We start from the raw sequence: 24,075 nt of genomic DNA, 5'->3' as shown, positions 1-24,075 counted from the left end.
AAAAAAAAAAAAAAAAAAAAAAAAACAAAAAAAAAAAAAAAAAAAAACAAAAAAAAAAAAAAAAAAAAAAAACAACTTGCCATTAGTGGGTTCATCTGATGCTGTAACTGTGTGCTGGTCTCCAGCTTCCAGGTGGGTTTTACAGTAAAGTGCGATTTTTTCTGGGTGTTTTCCATTTGATTTCTGAAAAATTATTTATCTGTACTCTTTCTCAACATCTATTTATCTGCACTCTTTCTCAACAACGTGCTTTGTCCTATTATTCAAGTCGTCTGTACTGCCAGGAGGCTTTCCCAGTTATGCTTTTGCCAGAGTGTTTCACTACAGATGTGTTTTTTTGGAATGGAGATGACACCCACACTTTCTCTTTGCAGTCTGGCAGGGCTGTGAGTGGCAGCCATGACCTCACTGATGCCATCATCACTGTGCAGAAAACATAATTATAGTGTAGTTCTCTGAGGATCTCTGTAGTTTGTGTGGTGGCACCTTCATGCAGACAGCAGGGATTTCAGGGAGGATTGGTTTTATTCCCTGTCCATGTTACCTGTGACCAGTCCTGCCTGCCAGGTGCCTCTGCTGAGAGGAAAAGAGCAAAGGCCCCCTGTGCCTGGCCATGGCTGAGGGAACAGCATGGAGAGGAAATTTTTCAGCTGCTTGTTTATCAGAGGCTTGGAACTGAGCTGGAAATCAGAGTAAGTCTGATTTGCTTGTTAGCATCCAGCTCTGTTTAATATCAAAGACAGCTGTAATGCTTGCACAAGGCAGAGCCTTAGCTGATCAGCTATCTCAGTTTACTGTGCAGGAAAGGGCCAGAGAAAGCTTTCGTTTTAATGGAAAAGTGGTTCTGCAATACGTAAACAAAGTCTATTCAGAAATCCTGACCAACAATCAACGCTGTAAGTTGTCTCTTTGTTTTTGTTTCAGGGTTTCCGGTATCTTTTCCAGTTCGAGGGGTTGTTAATGTCTGGTGCTGTGGGCCAAGAAAAGAAGGAATAAGCCTAAAAAACTCCACATCTTCTTGTAGGACCAGATCCTTCCTTTGAATGTGGTTCCTATTGAGTGCACCACATATTGCCCAAGTGGAGCTAAGCACAGAGCTTGACCTGCAGATTTTGCAAGCCCCAGTTGAAGTTTCACGTGTGCTTTTACCCGGTTAAGCAAACAACTGTTTCTCCTGTGAGATAAAAGCCCTCCTCTGAGATGTCTCCAGGCCATGTTTGGCTGCTCTGTCTTTTCTCCTGCTTCTTACAAACCCCTCTGTGTCTGACCACCGGGTGTCAGTAAAAGACTGCGAAGTGATTTTCTGTCATTAAATATACAGGAGTTCCTCTCAGGCTCTCTGGGTGTTCCTTACTTAAGGTGGCCAAGGCAAATTTGAAAATACAACTGACACACACACACCAGGAGTGTGGGATAATCAACAAAAGCAGCTCAGATCAGTAAGTTTTTCCTGAATCACGTCACTATTCTATTTGAATTATTTCATACTATCAGGAAACTAAATAAATTTTTAAAAAAAGTTAATTTTTTTTCTTGTTGAAGCAAAACCACTATTCCCAACATAATGATGAGGTACACAGCTGTTATATTTTACTGTATTCTTATGTCTTGTGCATTAACCAGTATGTGACTGGAGGTCCCAATCCTAAAAGGTGCTGTCCTCATGCAAGGTCATCTGCAGGAAAATGCCCTTACAAAATGCCCATACAAAAGGTATGAGAGTTGAGGGAGTTCCACACACTAAAAAAAAAAAAGAAAAAAAAACCAACAAAACTATTTTCAAGGCTCTTCCTTTTTCCACCAATGGGGCAAAATTCTGCTCTGGATTCTTTGGCTGAATGGACTCAATGGATGTGAATATCTCACCTGAGACATGAGCTGAAAAATCAGTGACAGGTGAAAAAGAGTTTCATTGAATGGAGTGGGTAATTCTGTGTTTGCACATAATAGCTCCTGTAGTTACATGTCACATTTATTATATGTTAAATTTTATTTCACTTTTCAATAGGTTGAAGGTGTAACAGCCTTGGAAGGAACCTGAAGAGTTTTGGACACTTGTCAGGAAACAAGCGGCCCCTGGGAGCTGGACAGGTATCAAAAATATTTGGGATTATGTAATAGGCATGTTAATTGTACACTACAGCAAAAATGATCTGCTGTCAAAAAAAATGAGAGTTTCAGTCACTTTGGTCCTACCCCTTTAGGCTGCAGAGTTTTCTGGCCACTAAAATAAGTGAAGTAATCAAATTACTGTTGTTTGCTGCTCCATTGTGCTGCCATGGTCAAGAGGGTGCTGCTGCCTTTGCTCAAACTCTACTCAGACTTTAAAGAAAATAGGGAAAAATTAAATCATGTAAATACTTACTTTAAAATACCCTGTTTTAATGGTAATTTCTTAGGAACAAACAAACCAAAACACCTGCAGCAAACTCTTGGGCCATACAAATAAAATAGACATTGGACTCCTGTTCAGAGTATAAATAGAACAAAACAAGATTCATGCCAGAAGTTTTCCTTTGCACACAAAATTGAATACTGAATTTCCCCTCTAGGTGTTCTTTCTTTTTCCAGAGTGGATGGTAAAAGTCCCAGGTATTTGAGACTTACCATACTACACAGTTGTGGTGTGGGGCAAGAATTTATCTAAACTGTGTGTCTAAATCATGGGAAATAACAGCTGAGCACTGCTGAATTCCCATTTTTCTCCTGCCCTGAGTGCCACTAGAGGCCCTTTTGTGCTGCAGACACATCACAGCTCCTGCCCCAACCCTGTGCTGGTGGAAAAGAGCTTCAAAGTTTCCACCATTGGCATTAATGTAACAGGAGGTCAAAGACAAAAATTTCTGGCCAGCTAAAATCAGAAGTATTTTCCCTATATTGTCAATCAAATCAAAATCAAAAAGAGCATTTTTTCTTTGCTCTAAAGCTGAAGTCCTCAACCTGCATCTTCTGAAGTGTCCTAGTGAACCAAACCACTTGTTTTAATTACAAGAATTTCACTTATATTGTAACTGTGATGCTCAATTTTTTTAAAGAGTTTTTATTTCAGCAATGAAACCAAAGGCTCTTAACTGTTCTGTTGTCATTTATAATGGTTGGAACATGAAATACTTTTCTGTTTTAACAGGATCTAGTACTGAGGGTGTTCTGTGTGTAACATGCTCTTAAATAGTTCAGATCAAAGCCTATAAACTTCATGTCTTTCAGTATTAATGAGAACAGATAAGCTGGAGCCACTCTGCTTTTACAAACTTGATTTTATGAGACATAAATAGATCACATCCCAAATTAGATTTGTGCAGTGGCAGAGAACTAGCACATATATTGAATTTGCAGAGCAGAAATCTAATATTTTTTAAAAAATAAGTACTTCAGGCAAACATTTCTTCATAAATGTAAGTCATGATTAATTTCAAAGTTGCTCAATAGCAATGTAATGATTTATTATTTTTGTACATTGCCTCACCATTTTAACTACAATGACTTCAGAGAGGGGTGAGAAATAAAGGAAGGGTCAAACATCTCAGAATAGTATTTCTGGGGAAATTTGAATAGGAATCTAGCTGGGAGCTTTAGGTGATTATCAGGGTGTTTGCTGGACCTGGTCCAGTTCCTGCCAAGCTGGATCCTGCTAAATTATATTTCATTTTTCTCAAGAAGAACCCCTTATTTCCAGAGAAGGAATTGCCTTAAGCTGTTACACACCTCCAGGAATGGAGACCTTCATTCTACATTTTAGACTGAGGTCAAATGTAGCAAAAAATGAGTCAGCAGTGAGTGGTGGATTTTCACAATCAAGATAATCCATCACTGTGCTACCCTCACATGAGTTGTGGTGACTTTTTCACCACTAGCATTTTCTATCAAAGTCTAACATTTACAGAAGACAATCATTAATTTGGGAATGTCCTATGATCTGTGCTGTACAGAAGATCAGCCTCAGTTACTACAGTGGTCACTTCTGGTCTTATGATTTATGCCTGTATTTGCTTCAGCAGTTATTTCAAATGTTTAATATTTGCAATTTCAGTATTTTCTTTCACAGAATAAAACCTCTTGTATTGGTGGCATGTTTCCCAAAAGCAAACAGCATAGAAAAAGCTACTGCTTTTGGCTGGTTTGAGACTAAACAAAAAATATTTTAATTAAAACTAAGGGATTAGTGAATGTATAAAGGAATAAGAACAGACATACAAGTAATTTAAGACATCAGAAATGCAGCCAGCCAACTTCAAGACAGTCAAAAAATGCCTTGAGTTTTAAAAGTGCATGTTAAACAAAACAACAAAATAGCTCTTACAGCCTCCCCCTGTATAATTTAACATTTTAAATTATGCTTTCAAATTTGGGGAACACTAAACTGTGACTCAAATAAAATTACTTCAAATAACACTTTGCTTTTTAGTAGAAGTAGTGATGATTTAAATGCAGTTTGATATAAATTTAAACATGAGTGTGTATATATATATATATATGTATACACACATGAAAAATCACTTTAGAACAAAGAAAATCTATCTCCTAGGAAGAAATCTGATCATTCCCAAGATAAACTCTCTTTGAAGTGTGGCTCTGCCCCTGAGAGCTCCACTGGTGCTGGTCCAGAGTGACCTCCTGGGAGGGTTTTGGGCAGGAAATGCCCACCAGGCTGGGGCTGGAGCTGGTGTAGGATGGGAAAGGACAGGCAGAAGTGACTTTGTGCCTGCCTGGGTTCTGCCTCTCACTCCAGAACACTCCACACCGTTCTGAGACATTTCTCTCCCTCTCCCACCCTTTCAGAGAAGAAAATTTTTGGCAGTGGTATGGCTCAAGCTTTAAAGCTCTCTTCAGGGGTTCAGCATCCTGCCTTAATGGAACAGATATGGGACTCTGCAGTTAATACTCCTGTTTGCTGATGAGGTGTGGAGTGATGGGGACAGAGGGAAGCTGTGTTTGCCAGCTTCCCTTGCTTATGTGCTATCTCTCCATCATTTACTTTCAATTAAAAGATTAGTGGTAGTTTACTTCAACCCCTGTGGTATGAAGCTCCTGCTTCTCTAATTGCAGTTGAGGAGGGAGGAAGGATAAAGAAATAATCTTATAGGCTTGGAGAAGGAAAGAAGGAAGAGCTGTCTCCTAGCAAGGAATCTTTGCCCTGAACTCTGCAATGGCCACTGAAATTCGATATTAAATGTGTCAAGAATGAGATGCAAATTATTATTTGTATTGCAGTATAACTGCTGGAGTATTTTGCATTTTAAGGGTTTAATTGAAGCTCATTTGTTGCCAATGTGTACAATTATTTATTTCAGCTGAAATAACTCTCTTTAAGGGAATATTTGGTCAGTAATACAGTCTTGCTTCTGAGGGCAAATCCTCTGAATGAGCTGCAGATCACAACACTCAGGCAAGTAGTTCCACACAGAAGGGTTATTTTCTTGGCCTTTTTTTTTTTTTAACCTTTTTAATCCTCTTATTCTTTTCTTTGCAGAATAGTGGGGCTTTTTTACAGTTACAGAATAGGTCTTTCATTATGGGTTACATGATTGTGCCTGGAAAAAGGATGTTGTGCCTGCAAGTCGCCCAGGTCAGCTTATGTGTAATGTGGGTAATGTCTGTTTAAAGCCTGATTTGGTAAATTCAGCCTCACTGTACCACCTTGAAATTGGGCCCTTGGAACTGTTACCACAGCCTTATCTCCAACAATGGGGCTGCTGCTTGTCTCTGATGAGGTATTTTGCAGAGATCTGAAGGGGTCCCGTGCTCAGCTGTTCTCTTTTGTCAGTCCTGCAGGTGGAGAGACAATGGGAAAGGTTTTCACTGAATTTCTCCAAGTGCTGGATAGGAAGCCCGGTCACATTACGTAAATTTAACATGTGCTTGTAGCTCTAATTTTCTCAGTGGCAGGCAATTGAAGCGTTCCTTTCAGTGTTTGGCATTAAGATGCTAAACCCACTTATTTCCTTTGTTATTCAAACAAATGTGTCCACCCTCAGACTGCTGTGTTGGTTTCATGGGAAGCTGAGCCACTGAATGCTTTGTGGTGATACAGGTGGCATTCAGCTACCTGAACACCAGAGTGACTTCAGTGTGTGTTAAATTTATTTAAAAGATCATTTATGGGAGAAAACCAACTAAATAACCAAACCACAGGGCAGTATCATCACTCCAGCCTCATCTCAGTGTAACTGAGCATAACACAGGGCAGAGGGTTCTGTGGGAACCACACAGGAGACATCAGGAAATAAATTAATGGTGCCCTGTTGAAAAGTGTTTTTTCTTGGAGTGCACTTATGGATCTACTCATTGGCCTGGAAAATAATAAAGGGAGAAGGCAAGATGACAGCCTGAGTTGGTTCACAGAATACCTTACATTCACATTTTAGCTGACATTTCTCATTTTTGACCCTTGCCTTTGTACATTAACTCCTCTGGGCAGTCATTCATGCTCATGTAAAGGCTGAATAACAATGTCTACATGTTTCCAGATTTAACAGCAATCCATATTATCTTATTCAAAGTGCCCTTTTCAGCAGACATTAGCAATTACCTTGCTGCCTTTCAAATTAAATTTATTTGAATAGTGTTTGATTCTACAGCAGTGATATCATGAAACTCTAGATTGTGGCCTGAACAGCCCATTGCATGTGTTGTTACTTCTTTCAAAAGCATAAATGCCTATATTATTTTAAAAATCCTCTAGTTATTGTAGTACTTCTGTGTTGTTGTACACCTGGGAGTCCATTAGACTCTCACCCTTTAGGCCAGTAAACCTGTGTCCTCTTTATTCCTATCAAATTAAATTAGATTCATCAGCTTCAACTCACAACTTCCTTATGAAAATCCATTCAGAAAGCGTTGTCATTAATTTAATAAATGAACTAGCCCAAGTCTCCCCCACTTCCCCCACAAAGATGGAGCTGGGAGAAACCACCAGTGCTAAAGTTCTCCATCAAGAGATGGAAATGATTAATTGCTGAATGGAAATAATAGAATACCCTGAGGGCAGGTTTGCTTTCTACTTCATTGTGGCTGATACCCATCAAAATTGGTGTTAGGAAAAAGTAGGTAGGGTTTAAGGCTGAGAATAAAAAAATCAGCAGTTGTTTCACCCTGCTGCAGCTGAAATCCTGTCCTAAATTGTAGATGCTGATCCCAGCGCAGGTTTAGCGAGGGATGCCCTCAAATACAGTTTATTTATTCAGGGCAAAACTCAGATCAGCATATTTAAATCAGAGTAAAAATAATAATAAAAATAAGAATCATGAAGGTCCATTCCTTCATTCTTCTTCACTAATCTTGCAGCATCTTTTGATCATCACACACGTTCTCATTAAAAGAAGAAAAATAGATCACTAAAGAGTTTCTGTTAGTTTTGTGTCAGGAATCACTGGAGTTTTATCTTTATTAGTAAAAAAGGGTGATACCACTTAGTCACGCTCCCATATTGCTTTGTAGTCTGCAAATATGAAACTTTAAATATGTGTGGAGCACTATTAACTTTGCAAACTCATCTGGGCAAGTGTTGCACCAGCTCTGTTTATTCTAAAAATACAGTTTTCCTCAAAGGGATTGAAGTTACTTGAGTGCCATCCTCCCCTGCCAAAGCAAACCCATGAAAAGAGATGCCAAGAAATTGGACATTTCTCACTGATATCCTCTCTCAGCACATTTTCTTGGACAATGGCAGGGATTTCTGCCGTCCTCAGATGAAGCAGCAGAGCCCCTGAACCTGTTCATCGCTCCTGCTCCCTCTCCCAAGCCCGGCCTTAAAACCCCAAACCCCCAGTGGATTCTGAGCCCTGACAGATGGTCCCAGGCTGAGTGCAGGGTGTTTGGGCCTGAAGCATGAAGTCGTGTATGTGATGGATCTTCACTGCTTCTTGCTCACCCCTTAAACATCAGTTTATTGACTGAAAAAATGAGGTAGAAGATGGAATTTGCCTGGGTTTTCTCATTTAAAATCGTGTTCTGTTTGCAAGTCATGCATCTCTTTTGGGTGGGTTGCTGTGTTCCGAGCTCAGGGATTCTTTTAAAATGCAAAAAGGAGCCTCCAGACAATGTTTGGGTCTTGAGGGTATGTGACAGCCTGATAGAGATTTGTGTAGCCACTTGTTGCTGTTTATATCTGCTAAAGGGCTGGATTCCTGCTCTGCTGAAAGGTGGAATACTGAGGAAATCCACAGCTGCATTTTAAATATATTTCCTTAACTTGTACTCTATGAACTGTCATATCAAGGCATAAACAGAGCACTAAAAAATACCATTAAAAAAAAAAAAAAAAAAAGCTGCTTTTTATTAACCACTCACAGGATGATTGCCAAAACAGAAGTCATAATCATATGAGAGAACTTCAGGTCTCATTTTGTAAATTGATAGTGATTTTCTTTTAAGGCTTTTCTTCCCCCCCATGTTTGAAGCAGAAGTTTCCACACCTCTGTAGTGGTGTTTGCCATATGATAGAACATCTTGAAGGAGAAAAGAGAAGAAACTCCACGTTTTTCTGAAAGAGGACTTGGAATGCTCTGGCCTGTCCACATCCTTTCCCTTGCAAATGATTGATGTCACTGTGGTTTTATGCAGTGACATCGTCACTTATGGGGGAAAATGGTTTCAAGTCTAAAGGAACACTGCCCGGAATGGTCAGGGTGTAAATAACACCATGTTTGTCGTCAGCTTTACTGGGAAAAGGTCACTTGATGCAAAGGTTTACTGTAAATTGGTAGAGAGCAGGATGGGTTTGGATTTCCAGTTGGAAATCTCAGCAAGACTTGGGAAAGCCAAGGTGGGAAGGCACCCTTGGGATGCACAAGTGAGAGGTGGCACAGAACAGAATTCCTTCTGATCAGGGAAGTTTATGTAAAAGCAAGATTTCTTGAGGTATTATGTTCTCATTTTCTTCAGCAGTGAAATCACTGTTAAGAGAATTGACTGAAAAAGACTGGTGTGTTTTGGGGTGGGTTTTGTTTTGTGGGTTTTGGTTTCGTTTTGTTTTGTTTTTTTCACCAGTAACAAGATAATTGCCTTGAGATTCCTGTTTTTATGAGAACTTGTAATTCCAGGTGACCTGTCACTGTGCAAAACTGCAGAGAAAAAAAACTAGACCTGCACTCTGAGTAGATGGATATATTGCCTGTATAAAATGGTATTAATTCAGTCAATCTTCAAACTCTCCTCTAACCCAAGTACCTCTGAATTTATCAAATTTTGTGTAACTGTGGTGAGTAGAACAAGGTGAAAACTGCTTTCACCAGTATTTATAAATTTGCCCCTTAATAGATTTTTATAGTAAATTGAGGATTTGGCTCATTGGAAATACTAAAACCAGGGAATATCCAGCTCATTAGAGACACTCAGCTCTTGTAAGACCAGAGTGCTCTCACACACAGTTCAGAAGTCACTGCCAAATTCAGTTTATAACATAAAGAATATATTAGTTCTCAAAATGCTCCCAGTGGTTTTAGAAATATATGGGAAATAGAGTCGTCAGGCTGTTTACCCTTTTAAAAGGGGGATTAAGGCCAGAAAAACTGAATCTGGGAAGTATATTTGATCTGAAATTCACTCGAGTTAATGATTATGTACATCATCTTCAGTAGCTGTGCAATTAGCTATGGCAGAGTGAGATCCAGCTGCTTAATTAGTGTAATGCAGGAAAAAAGTTAATTGTTACACAAATTTAACCCTCAAATTATAAATTGCAGAAGTCCATGGTGACTGTTCAATGACCATCAGCATACCAGTTTTGTTGGTGTTTGCTGCCAGAGTTTCTTGTGATTCTTTTAAATGACTGCATGGCACTTTAGACGACCCTTTCTAGGAACTGTTTTTTAAGGATTCAGCTGGAATGCAAACTTCTGCTGCAGAATCCCAACCCCCAGACCAATGGGAAATCAGGAACCCACTGTGGACTCAGTGAGACACTTCAGTGATATTTGTTATGTAACAAATCTTTGCTCTTGATCCAATGTGTTCGGGTTTGACGGTGAAAATTCACTTTTACTTTAAAAAGTCAAGCTCTTTTCCTTGATAAAATTTTCCACAGATTTCACAGAATATTCTGAATGGGAAAGGACACACAAGGATTATCAAATGCATCTTTTTACTGGATGTCCCATAAGAGGATGGAACCTGTGACCTTGGTGTTATTAGCCCTATGCTCTGACCAACTGTGCTAATCCCAGGTTTTCCCCAGGGTTTGTAGTTCTCAGGAATATTTTGGTCAGTCAAGACTTCCTTTGGTGTAAAAGACTTTCTGATGGAAAGGGCTGTGTATTAAAACAACTCAGGTGCCTTTTTTTTTTTTTTTCAGCAAAGTAAAACTCACTAAAATACTTTGGTTTAATACTGACAGGAATTTTCTATATTTTATATTCATCTGTAACACTTAGACAAAAATGAGACATATTTCCATGCTTTCAGTTTTCATGAAATCACTTATTTGGCATAGCATGGCTTTAAAGCATAACTTCAGGGTTTTCCAGCTTCCACAGATGAGAGGTCATTACAAATTCTTTTCCATTGATTTGGAAGAGAATTTGTTAATTAAAAAAAAATCTTAATCCGACAGTAATTACAATGGTAAAGATTTTTGGGGATTTTAACTGTGAAACCTTTCTACTCTTTTCTCACTTTTGTTAGACTTCATGGAATCATAGAATGGTTTGGGTTGAAAGGGACCTTAAAGCTCATCCAGTGTCCCCCCCTGCCATGGGCAGGGACACCTTCCACTGTCCCAGGCTACTCCAAGCCCCATTCAACCTGTCCTTGGACACTCCAGGGATCCAGGGGGAGCCAGAGGTGCTCTGGGCACCCTGTGCCAGGGCCTCCCCACCCTCACAGGGAAGATTATTTTGTTTTTTCAGCAAGTGTGAGTTTTTGCCCAATTATTATTACAGAATATCCTGGACAACAGTCCAATCAAGAGAAATTTTTTAAATTGAGTGGGGTTTTTTTTTTTCCATGGAGTTTTCTAGGTTTTGGATGAATATCCACAGAAAAGCATCTCATAAATTGTAGAATAATTGATAGTTGTTGACAAGAGTCTCAAATGCAGGCTTGCCACTGCCTTGGGGTGATAGAAGTTATATAAATCTGGGAATAATGAAATCATCCATTTTTTCCACAGACAAATGGGATCCAGAATTGAAGCTGTGAAACCACATCTGACGTTAGACGAGGGGAATATTAACATATGTCTTTTCCCAGCTTTGGGAGCATTTCTTCAGATGTGTGTTCCTCTAGTCTTGCCTTCCTGACAGCTTTTGCCAAGTCCAGGTTTTCCAGGTGAAGCAGTGCACAGCACAGGTGAGAGAAGCAGGTGTAAATATCAGGCCTTTGCTGATGTTACATATGTGTCTCTTTAAAATCAACTGATCTTAGGGGTAGGATACAGATACTGTGTTTTTAATGCTGCTTTATTCATCAACCTTTGTGATTTTGAGTCATTTCAAAATATCAAACCACAAAATATTAAGGATACACTTTTTGCATCAGATTTGATAGACCAGATCTGTTACTTTGATTTTGAAAGGGTTGTTTATATTCCCAAAATATATTTGCAGAGACCTTTGATCAGTCAGCGCCTTGTCCCCAGCCCAGAGCACTGAGTGCCACGTCCAGGGATGGGCACTCCAAACCTCCCTGGGCAGCCCCTGCCAAGACCTGAGCACCCTTTCCATGGTCTATTTCTTTTAGGGAGTTTCCTGTAAGAATGGACATCTGCTGATGTCCACCCTGAGCCTCCCCTGGCCCAGCCTGAGGCCGTTCCCTCTCCTCCTGTCCCTGTTCCCTGGGAGGAGAACCCGACCCCCCGGCTGTCCCCTCCTGTCAGGGAGTTGTGCAGAGCCACAAGGTCCCCCCTGAGCTTCCTTTGCTCCAGGCTGAGCCCCTTTCCCAGGTCCCTCAGCCTCTCCTGGGGCTCCAGCTCCTTTCCAGCTCCATTTCCTGCCCTGGATACGCTCCAGCCCCTCCACGTCCTTTTTGGAGTGAGGTGCCCAAAACTGGACACAGGATCTGAGGTGTTGGCCTCACTTCCTCACCAGTCCTTCCATAGTAATCACTTGATATGCATCAAAAAAGTGAGCTTGAAATAAATTCATGTCACTGAATGCATTCTGTTCACTCGTTTAGCTCGTTTGGGTGAGCTGTAAATTTGGTTTTTACGTAAAATACAGTCCAACTGCCCTGAAGTTCTTCAGAAGGAGATTAAGTCCACCCTTAACTGTAAATCCTCTTGTGGATTTTACTCAGACCCAACAATACATGTGACTGTCCATTATTTTATATTCTATATGATCATTATAGATTGCTTGAAGAGACCCATATTTAGGAACATTCAAAATAAATGGAAAGGTTATTTTCAAAGTTGGTGGCAGGCATTCAAAATCTGCTTGTAAATGAGAGTATTTTTAAAATCAAATACAAAGAATCCCTTTAAGTATATGTTTTCTTACCTTGAGGCTCAGACTGAAGTTTTTGTGTACGATTTGTTGATACAAAGGTTAGATCTGGCTTCAAAAATTGCAAAGTATCTTTACGTAAAGTCCAAATACGTCAGTGTCCACAAAGTGCTGCTTTCTAAGACCCTGCAGAACCCAAATCAAAATGTTTGTTTAAACCCTGTTCCCTCCTTCCAGAAAGCCAGAAAAAGAAATACAACAAAATTCAAACTGCAAACACCTCAGTTGGATCCTTTTTCCATGACGGTTGATCCAAAAAGAAGCTGTTTCCAACACACTTTTTTTACAAGAACACAGAACTCTCAGCTTATCTTGGTACACAGTGTATTTCCATGGAAAACTGCAGCCCCTGTAAATTTGGGGTTATATGTGTGCTCTCTGTTTGGCTGTGTGTTTGGAAAGCTTCACTTGATGTGTGCAGCTCTTGGGTTATGACCTAATGGTTACCATTCCATGGTTCAGGTTTTAGAAAATTCCAGAATTAATTGGGTTGGAAGTGACCTTAGGGATCATCTCATCCCACCACCTTCCACTAGCCCAGGGTGCTCCAAACCCTGTCCAGCCTGGCCTTCAACACTTCCAGGGACACCTGTGCCAGGGCCTCACCAGGAAGAAATTTTTATCTCTATGAAAAATTAGCCAGCTGATGAAAATTTTCACAATTCTTCTTTTTAGAGCAAAAGGAAAAAAGCTCACCTAGGAAATTAAAAAGTCTTCCTTAGAATGTATTCATTATGTATACGTATACGTATACGTATGTATATGTATATGTATATGTATATGTATATGTATATGTATATGTACATGTACATGTATATGTATATGTATGTGTATATGTACTTTCTGATTGAATGTAGGATCTGTGGCAATGCCACACTTCTTTTCACAAAGGACTTTTTTTAATTTTTAGAGAAATCTTCCTTAAAAAAATAGAAAACTAGCTAATAAAAAATATGCAGTTATAAATCAATTAGAGTTATTCTACCTAAAAAAATATATGAGAAGCTATGAAATAATAAAATTGAATGCCATCCTATATTCACTTATCCCAAAAAAGGTAACCAATAGAAACCATCAAACCCCACCTCAGAGGTTTTCTAGGAGGAATTCTTCAAAGATGTGCTGCAATCCAGAACTGTCTACATGGTGACTCAACTCAAAGGCAATAACAACCTGGTTTTATCTGTCTTCAAAAACAAAAGGACCTTTTTTGGGGAGGTTGTGGTGGAGTTTTGTTTTTTTTTTTTTTTTTTTTCTGAAGCCTTTTTAAAATATTAATTGTGGATGCTGATTCTCATTTCTTCTGAAGAAAAAAATCCATATTCTAAGTCTAGATCTCACATTTAGATCTCAAAGTGTTGAACAGATTTTGATTCTGCTTTCATTTGGACCTGGCTCTATCTGTTACTTTCAAGGAGTGCAAAATATTTCTGCTTTTAGGTTTTTGCTAACTCATTCCAGAACAGATTTATGTAAATAACTTTTATCTCTCCTTCCCTGGCCTTCCTGCCTGCCTCTGTTCTGCTGCTGGTTTTAATTCAGGGTGTAAACTCTTCAGTTCAGGCCCTACTTTCTTGAGGGTCAGTAGAGTGAAATAATTCACTGATAAATGAGAGTCAAGTTCTAATTTGGGACCTTGGATCCTTTAAATTGCTAAAATATACTCCTATATATGACATCCTGAAACACTGGGTTTCTTGAGCATGAATTCTTTTAGTTCCTTGCACTTGATGGGTTTGAAATTTGTTCCTTGCATTTGTTGGGCCTTTGAAAAGGCTGGATAAACTCCTAAAGTGGGTGCTGTGTAATTGTTGTTCAGATCAGCTCCTCTGACCTCAGACGGATGAGATTTGTGGTTTTTCCAAGCTCAGTGAAACTTGTTCAATAAATGTTGCCACAAGCTGCTGCTCCAGGGGGCTCTGGGAATGCAGGGATTGCTCCCATCTTCTGGTGGGACAGCAAAGGCTAAAAATTACAGTGGCTCTATCACCTGAGGAAATTCAAGTCTAGATCCCTCTGACATCCAAAGGTGTAACTCCTCTGCTTATCCAAAATGTCTGTAAAACTCAACACATTTTGGCCCATTGTAAAATTGATCCTGCTTTTTCCCAAAATGTGATTATTTACCAAAGCAGGCTGTCCTCACATTGGATTTTTTGAGCCTCTGTGCCTTAAATCCTGAAGTATGTGGAGTTTATTTTACTGAAAAGAATACTTACGGTGTATAATGAAAGCATTTGGCTTCTGACTGCTGGCTCTGGTTCCACCAGTTCAATCATGAGGTGGTTAAGGGTTATTTATAGCTCTTAGACATTCTTTAGGGATGAACACATCGACTGAAAAAACAAACAGCCGTGGTGCTCGTGGGTAATTTATAGCAATTTTTTAGTTAGGAGAAACCTGTGATCTCATACTACAGGCTGAAAACCTGTCCATTCATTACTGCACCATGATGGAATTTGGTTGGGACACTGACACACTCTGGGGAAACTGAGATCCACAGCATCCAGGTACCCCTGAGCTGGGAAAGGCTCAGTTACATGGCCTGAGGAATGACGTAACTTCTTCTCTCATCCTCTATTAGCACAGGTACAAACAGAGTCAGAACTTGTTTTTTCAGTACGCTCCACTCGTTCTTTAATTTAATTTAAAAAATGAATCTCACCAGTGTTGGAATACATCATTTTACAGAAAGCAGAAACTCAGTGTTTATTATCAGCAAGATGTTTTTAAATTCTAAATAATATATTTAAATCAGAAGGGTTTTTTAAATACATATACCACACTTCATTACCTGTAATTTAAGCGCACATTTACATCACTCTGGGTGCACAATGACATCCAGCCTGGGTGTGATGTGACTACAAGACAGAGAACCCATCACCTGTCCCGTGAAGTTGTGTCACTGCTGAGATGTTTCCTGTCTTCAGGATCAGTGCTGGATTCACTACACACCTACTGAATTTAAAGAGAACTTTGCTCACATAGAACTGAATCCTGTCACTGTGGGTTATATAGGATGGCAGCAGCTCTGTGAGCAGCCTGTCTGGCTCTAAATATGATCTGCTGTGCCATGCAAGGGCCATAGATTTGCGGGGGAGGGACAGGAAATACCTTTATGACCTCATGCTATCCATTTATACTCTGAGTCATTAAAATGATTGCTTCTTATAAAAGTTATCTTTGCTAGCAGAGGAATATGTGGCAAATGCTCCCTCTGACAATCAGTGTGCTTTGGATTGGACTCAAAACACACACATTATTCAAACTTAACTTTCCTTCACTCCTACTAAATGATTTGCCCCCAAAAGAAAACATCTGACTCTCCATAAAACTGCAGGCGATGGCGAAATTCCTGTCAAGCACTGGAGATCCAGTGTGCTCCTCAGGTTAATTGTAAATTACTTTGGAACCTGCCACGCAAAAATGAGATTTTGTTCCACCTGTGGCCCACCAGTGAATATGGAACAAGAGTCTATTGTCAGTAGTCCAGATTTATTGCACAGTGTCCCTTCCACCAATAGAAAAAATTAGGAGATCTATAAATAAATTTTTAAAAAAATTGAAAATATTCCACTGTGTCCAAACATTCAACTTCTAAACAAGTTGTGTCAGTTTTAGTTATAGAATAACTACAAGTGTTTTTCTGTAAGTGTTAAAGGACTTACTGAAGGAAAATGAAGGGCAATGGAAGGGCAGGATGAAGGACAGATGAATTTCATAAAGCTGTGGTTCAGTTCGTGCACACATGTTTAGGTTTTCTTTCGATGGAAATGAAGTTAAAGGAGAGGGATGATTCAGAACAGATCTCACTCTGATGTGGCAGTTAGGACTGAAGTCCCTAACCAAGGAAGTAGGAATTGCTCTCAGGTCCTGCAGTTTAAATTAGAAGAAAATATATCTTGCTACAGCAGTTAAGACAGCAAACTCCACCAGTTCATCCAGTTTGCTTAAGCACTCTGCAGGCTAATGCAATTCAGACCCTGTGTCATTCCATTTCTCAATCATTTAATTTCACTTAACCACATTTTGCTAGTCACTATTTGTTTTTGCAACCATAGTGATGAAATATATTTTTTGGCAATCTAAGCAGGTGCCTGGCTTTGTCAAATTTCAGTAATTCAGAACATCTCCTGTCCATAATAGTAATAATTGAAATTTAAACAATTTTTGTTCTGGTATCAAATCGCAAACCTCTAAATTTGGGATTGGCTAAGATATGAGACCTTATCCACAGTTCAATATTTCTGCCAGTATCTTGCTAATAATTTTGTCTGATTTTATAGGTTATTGTCATTTGGTAACTGTAGTTCATATTTCTGTTCAATTTGTGTCTTTTCCTGAAGGACAGTTCTAAGTGTAATCTGTTATGATATTGTCATGATGGTGACATCTGATACTTACTGCACTGTCAATGGATATTTAGACTATGTTTGTTGGCTAATTTTTAAACTGGCATTTTCCTTCAGTGCTGTTGGAAATACCCTTTAACCAAAGAATTCTCAGGTTCAGAGAAAGTTGCTTTCATTACAAAATCCAATTATCACCTATCTTATTATAGGAAACATCAAATCTTATTTGGCTTCTATTTTTGGGTTTCAAAAATTTTTTTCATCATTCTTTGATAATAGTTTTTTAATTTCCCATCACTTTTTTACAAGTAATTACAGACTCATGAAAATTCACTAAGTTTTGTATTTGTCTCAGCTATTTCAGTATTGCAAAATGGTGTATAAAATATACTCTTAAAAACCCTGAGAAGGAACTTTAATACTTTTAAACCATGTTGCAGAGGAGAGAACATTTTCTCCTCTGTTCTTCATACAACTTAATCACCTTTTCATGCGTAACAGCATCCCACCTCATGGCTACAAATGTCTTGAACCTACCTCAAGGGAAAATTTCCACATGGTCAAAACTCAGAATATTTCAAATCAATAGAATTATGATGATAGAAATTTATTCAGATACAGACACTGAATCATCAGAAGGAAGCTTGTATTAAAAAGTAAGAAGCTTTGCTCATACATTTATATATTCATCTAATTTTTATATATTATTAGTCTCAAAATGGCACCACACAAAGCACTTGTTTGAAAAGAGAGATGTACTTGAAACTGATCACGTCAATATTAACGACTGATTAATTATTTGATATGGCTGAATATTCAGCCATAGAAATTACACAGTGGAAATCAAAATAGCAATAATTTGTAGGACTGTCTGATATGTAAGTGGCAAAAGGAAGATTTTTAACCAGGTGGGAAGAAGTGAGAGGTAATCTCTAGGTTTTGTCTAAATATTTTTGCAGTGGGTGCCCATAGCTGACACTCTTGATGCTGGTCCTTCACCTTCCTCCTTGCAGCTCTGTTTGCTGCTGTGTCATTTATCCTTTCCTAAGGAGATATTGAAATGGAGCTGAGCTTGGAACAGGAGTTGATTATAATTTCAGCTCCGTTTCAGTTTTTGGCAGCTGAACCTGAAGACTTCTGGAAACCTTGAAAAATATATATGCAAGAGAGGCTACAAAAGCCATTAGTCAATTGGGAAACATCCCCTTTTCCCAGCCACACAGAATGAAATAATGAATAACATGGACAAAAGTACCAATGATGTCAATTGTTGTCACTGCATCGAAGTTGATGATGAGACAATAACTCAAATTTATGATCTGAACTCTTGCTCCTCTCCATTTCCCATAAGTAGCTGTATTAAAAATCCTATTAGAGGACACAGAATTTAAAACAGGAATGACATGTGTCCATGGAATGGACTGAAGCATATTGAAGGAACTCCATTTGTTATTAAAATTTAATTGGAAAGATAAGATGCCAGCAAAAGGACTGGAAAAATGTAATTTTCTTTCTCCTCAGAAATATTATTAAATACTTACAGCATAACAGTCCACGTGGTAGATTCCTAAAGGATAGTTTCCTTTCTCTGCTGCTCTATAGCTCCTTCCAATCCAAGTACTGCATGGTTCTTTTATTTATTTTCCTTTTATACCATAAAACTCCCCTGTCACTTGCTATATTTTGTTAGGATACAAAACAGCCCACTCAGCAATTGTTTTGCATTCACACCTTGCATTTGAAAAGAGAGGGGAAAAAAATGCTGCAGTACAAAGTGCAGCTGAGGACAGGCAATATAATCTGTCTTACTTGTGTTTCACTCTATGGAAAATAACTGGCACTATTAATGAAGACAACTGCACTTCATCCTAAGCAAAGATGGCAGAGCTCAAGTGCTTTTAAGGAGAGAGAAATGAAAATGGGTAGATTTTAATTGTGAACACAGGAAGAGATTAAAGAAGATTTTTTTTCCCTCTAGTTATGAAGAATGTTTAGCCTGGAAAATACAATAGACACATGATTTCCTATCTCAGGGAATGCCACCCTTAAGGCTTACAGTGCCTGGATCATAAAGTGTCATTGTATATGAGAGTATTCCAGTTCAGACATCAAAACTGAGGAGATTGGCATAATCCCTATGTACTTCATGTCTAAAACATCTTCCCTTTATCTAAAGCAAAGTCTTACATACTTTTTTTCATTTTCTTCTGATCAGTTACCAAGAAATCAGTCATTAAAGTGATCTAAAGGAGTAATAGTGATGCTTTTACAGACAGGTTCCTACTGACTGTTACGTGTTCCCTGAAACCACTGACCTTTGTAGGTGAAAATACAAAGTGCACAAATGATGGGAGTTGATGGGGGATGTAGAACACTGACCACTGCCACCTCTGATTCCATAACTCTCAGAGCCTCTGGAGAGCCACTGGAGAGCCTGAATTGGTGCCAAAGTGACAGACCCAGGTCCCCCTGGTAGAGAGGCCCAGAGTTGCTTTGTTCTCCTTCCCCATATAATTCTCCTGTATTTTTTTATGGGAATTCTTCTCCTCATAGAATTCTGTGCTTCATCCTTGAGGAAAGAATTCTCTGTAACTTCCTTCTTTACGTTTGGAGCTCCTTCCATCCATCCTGCTCTGAATTGCAGCATTTGGCATTGATTAAAATGATACCAGTCTACTTTTGTGATCTTTGGCATGGCAGCTGTTCTTTACCACAGAGGAGCAGCAATTCAAATGATTATTCTGTCATTGATCTGTAGCTTAGTTTTAGAGGTGCTTCATTCACCTCATCAGTTCACTTGCTCCTAATTAATTTGCTCAAACCATCAACAAAGGATGTCCCTTATTAATAATCTCATAGGTGAGGTTTATGGGCAGAGTTGCTATCACAGCCATGGAGATAAAGGTTAAATCTGTCTTCGATGGGTATTTGATTTTCCACATCCATTTTACCAGCAGCTTTTATTTTTTCCCAGTGTTTTTTGTTTCCTGCATTTTATATAATTAATTCATATTGCAGTAACCAGTAGAGTCTCCACAATTAAAAACTTAATACTACATTAAAATACATACAAATGATGAATTGAAATAGGGAAGGAAAAGAGGCTTGAAACAGAGACTGGATTTGAAATAATGTATTCTTATGTCACCCTCAGGAGATCTGCCCAATGTGGAAGGCCCTGCACTTTAAATGCCAGATTTGTTTTATGTATTGTAACCAAGTATTTTGAAAACTTAAGTAAAATAACAGCTTCAATCACAGATCAGAATTCATAAATTCCCACTCTTGTGCTTGGTCTCTTTCCCACTGGCACCTCTTGGCCTGTGTGGATTTAAATGAGGTGGTGCAAAATTGGAGCTTGCCTGCGAAACCAGACCTCACTCAGCCATGCTTTAATAATGTTGGTATTTTAAAAAGTGGTATTTTTTCAATGTTGAACAATGGCTTAGGGAAGAACTTTGGCAATATTTTCTTTTTCAACAATGTATTAAGAATCGTTGCACGGGAGAGAGGCAGTTTGGTTAATGGATGGTGATGGAATTGTAGTTTTCTCTCTTCTGCAGTGGCAAATATGAGGTGAGTGGTAACTATTGAAAACAGAGTTTGTTAATGGGAATAAAAACACAAAAAGCACAGGAGAAACTGAAGTCATAAATTTCCTGCAATTTCCAGACTTAGCAGGCAGCTGATCTACTTGTGTGTGCAGTGATCATTTTCACCACTCAAATTTGAGAAAGTAAAGGAAAGCATTGAGTGTTTATAAATACTATTATTTACAGCAGCTGATGTGCATACAGGACAAGAAGATAATGACCTGCTACTGAGTTTTACTGGATTAAGAGACTGGCAAATAGTTCAGTGTTTGTTTGCAGAAGCATCTTAATCAACTGAGAAAAAAAATGCATTTTCTTCTTGTGAAAAAGTTCCAGTGCAAAAAGCCATATATAGGTTGCTTGTAAACATCAGGCACTTTGGAATTCCACAGCAGTGTGCTTGTTGAGACCTGGGAATGGCAGTCAGACATGAATTAGCAGGTTTAGAAGTGTGTATTATGTTAAGTCATATAAAAACATGGGGGAAAATGCTGTGTTATATTTTCTGTCATAGAGTTTTCTTGTAAAATCCATCGGTATTAAAGCTGCTCTGAAATTTCAAACAAAATCATATAATCACCTCTTTCCCCCCCTCCCTCCCATTCCCACCTTAAAATCCTATGGGATGAGGAAAAAATAATAGCCTGTCAAAATGTTCAAGACATAGGGTGGGGAAAGGACTCTCACATGCAAGCAGCCATTCCGAATGGATGTTTTGCCCAAACACGGGATCCCTCATGGCAGAAAGAGAGGTCGCACAGCCTTCCTCAGGCATGGAGTTCTCTCTGCAAGACAAGATTTATGGTTTTGTTGCCTGTTCTCTGACAAGGTAATTCCTGTCGATAGCCGGTTCCTGGGTGAAGGAAGACCTCAGATGAAACAATCTTCTCAAGAGCCAGGTGGGAGCTGATCCTGGGCACCTGGGTTGTGCACGTAAATCCTGCCCCAGGCAAACCAGTATCAGGGCAAACCCTCCTCAATGGAAAAGGGCAGTGTCCTCTCTTTTGGATAAACAAATATATAAACACTCAGTAACAACAATCCGATGATGCAGAACTCCATACAGCCACAAGAAATCCTCCTGGTTCAGTTTCAGGGAAGCTGCTGCCAAAACTGAGAATCGTGGAATTATAGAAACATAGAATATCCTGAGTGGGAAGGAACCCACAAGGGTCATTGAATGCAGCTCCTGACCCTGCACAGACACTCCAGCAATCCCTCGGATTGTTGTGTCCCTGGGAGTGTTTTCCAAACACTTTCTGAGCTCTGTCACATTGGTGCTGTGACCGGGGAGCGTATCCCAGTGCTCAACCACCCTGTCAGTGAAGAAATTTTTCCTAAAATCACAATTGGTGATTCCCAGGCCTCTCATTTGAGTCTCTCTGCAAGGTGTCTGCCTTGGAGGGAGTCAACATCTCCCAGTTTAGCAACTTCTCTCCTGTAATTGCACAGTTCATTCCTCTTGAAGTTGTTATTCCAGATAACTCTCACTGTGCCCGTTGAAGTTATTCCCGGTCCCTACTCTCCTTTGGTAAAGGCCGAATCCCCTCCACTGTAAAGGGTGCGATGGCAAACACAAAGTAGATCATTTGCATCACAAATGAGCTCAGGCTTTACTAAAATAGCTGTGAACTGCACAGGTTGAAATGCAGAACCTTGGTCTCTCCTGTCAACTCTCACACCGAGGCTGTTGCCACTGGTCATTTAGATGGTGAAATGTGGTGGGAGGATGGGCTGTCACTTGGTTTCACCGGGGCTGGACTGGAGCTAGTGTCCAGGTGAGAGGCAAGCACGAACTGGGAGAACACTTGCTCCTTCCCAGCTGGACAACGGGCAGGACAGCGTGCTCTGCCAGGACAGCCAGCGCTGGAGCAGCACAGCTCACTGCATCCCTGCCTCGATCTTAGCAGGGCACCAGCCAGACCAGCCTTTTCAAACGTTTTTCATATGCAAAAAAACAGCAACAGAAAGCCTTTTTGAAGGTTAAAACAATTTAAAAAGCCAACAAATCATATATATAAATATATATATGCATGTGTTTATGTATATGTATCATTCACCTTCATGCTTTTTCGCATGTGTGCTTGTTTTGGCTGAAGTAATTTTCTTGGCTGGTGTGGGGCTGCGTTTTGGATTTGTGCTGAGCATAGTGTTGATGATATAGAAATGTTTTTGTTATTGCTGAGCTGGGCTCACAGAGCCAGGTCCTTTCCTGCTTTTTGTGCTGTCACACTGGGGAAGAGGTTGTACTTTAGTAGCAGGTAAAAGATGGTGCTGAATAGATGTTTTCTGCTCCTGAATAAAATCCCCAGAGTAACTTCTGTGAGGAGATTCTGCAGTTCATGATCTGTAACCTGGTCTTTAAGACTGTCGTGTTTAAGCAGATCTTGTCACAATAATCCTCTAAAAAGAAAAACGTAGAAAACATATTTTTGAACTTTCAGTCTAATGTCTTTGTCTTTACTCACAGTTTATGTTCCTGTTGTAACTTGTGCTTCCTGAGAGTCTAAGCTACTCAGGACATGCAATAAATTCACTGATTTTAGGATTCTGTAAGAGGATTTTTCATGTTCTTATTCCTACCAAAAAAAAAAAAAAATCTGTGGAATTTGGATTGTCTGCTGCCTGTTAATTGCATCCTTATATGTAGCAAGTTTTCCAATTGTTTCAGCACTTATCAATAAGAGAAAAACATTTGGCTGGTTTGAATAAATGAGGTGTATTTTAAAAGAAAATACTCAGGACTTCAGAACTGCCCCATGTCCTTGTGAGTTGGCTGCAAATAGGACACTTGGAAATGAAGCATCCTGGGTGAATGGGGTGGTTTCAGAGGATGCCTCGGCCACTTCCTTCCTCCCAGTGCAGTGACATCAAAGCAATCCCATTTCTCCTGGAGGGTTTGTGTTCTCCAGGGACTCTGGCCTGGAACAGGATTGCACACTCAGATGATAGCTCACAGCAGGGAGCGATAAAAACATTTTACATAACTTGAAACCAAATTGAATTGCAGGAGGATACAGACAAGTGATGCACAGGAGGAGGAGAGGGTGGAGGAAAGAAAATCGTGTAAAGAAATGAAAACTTACAGAAGAGCTCAATATTGGGTCAGACTGAAGTGTCAGATCTTCAGTCTCAGCTGGTCCTCAGTTCTTAAAAAGGAATTCATGTAAACCAGGCATGCCGAGAGTATTCGAAGTAAGGCAAAGTTCCCTGGTTTTATTCTTCTCCCTGCACTTTGACTGGGAGGTAAGAAGAGTGGTGTTAACAGGGCTGTGTTCATCCTGCAGTCTGTTCTCAGATGCTGCTGGTAAAAGCATTATAAGCTGCTGAGCTGAAGCACTGCTTTCATGCGTTAGAAGCTTTGCCTCAGCTACCTGAAGACTCTGGTGGAGCAGGTGAATATCCCTGAAGGAGCTGCGGGTATGGAGTGACTTCTCTGTCCGAATGAATTTTATTTGGCAATAAATTCGGTTTTTCCCAGGTTGTCTTGCCTGTGATGGTAACTGCTAACCTCCCTATCCTAACCTCAGCCCAATAACTTTTCCCAATTTACTGTCTCCCCTTTTTCTCCTCTCCATGGGTGAGGAAGGGCACGGTGACAGTGGCTCCGAGGGAGGCACAGGGTCTGGAAGGACTGTTCCAAACCCCTCTTGGGGTGGTGTAAAAATGCAGAATTATAAAACAGGGAGT

This window comes from Sylvia atricapilla, chromosome 2 (assembly GCF_009819655.1).
Source record: "Sylvia atricapilla isolate bSylAtr1 chromosome 2, bSylAtr1.pri, whole genome shotgun sequence".
NCBI classification, from domain to species: domain Eukaryota; kingdom Metazoa; phylum Chordata; class Aves; order Passeriformes; family Sylviidae; genus Sylvia; species Sylvia atricapilla.
Note: the sequence above shows the minus strand (reverse complement) of the source record.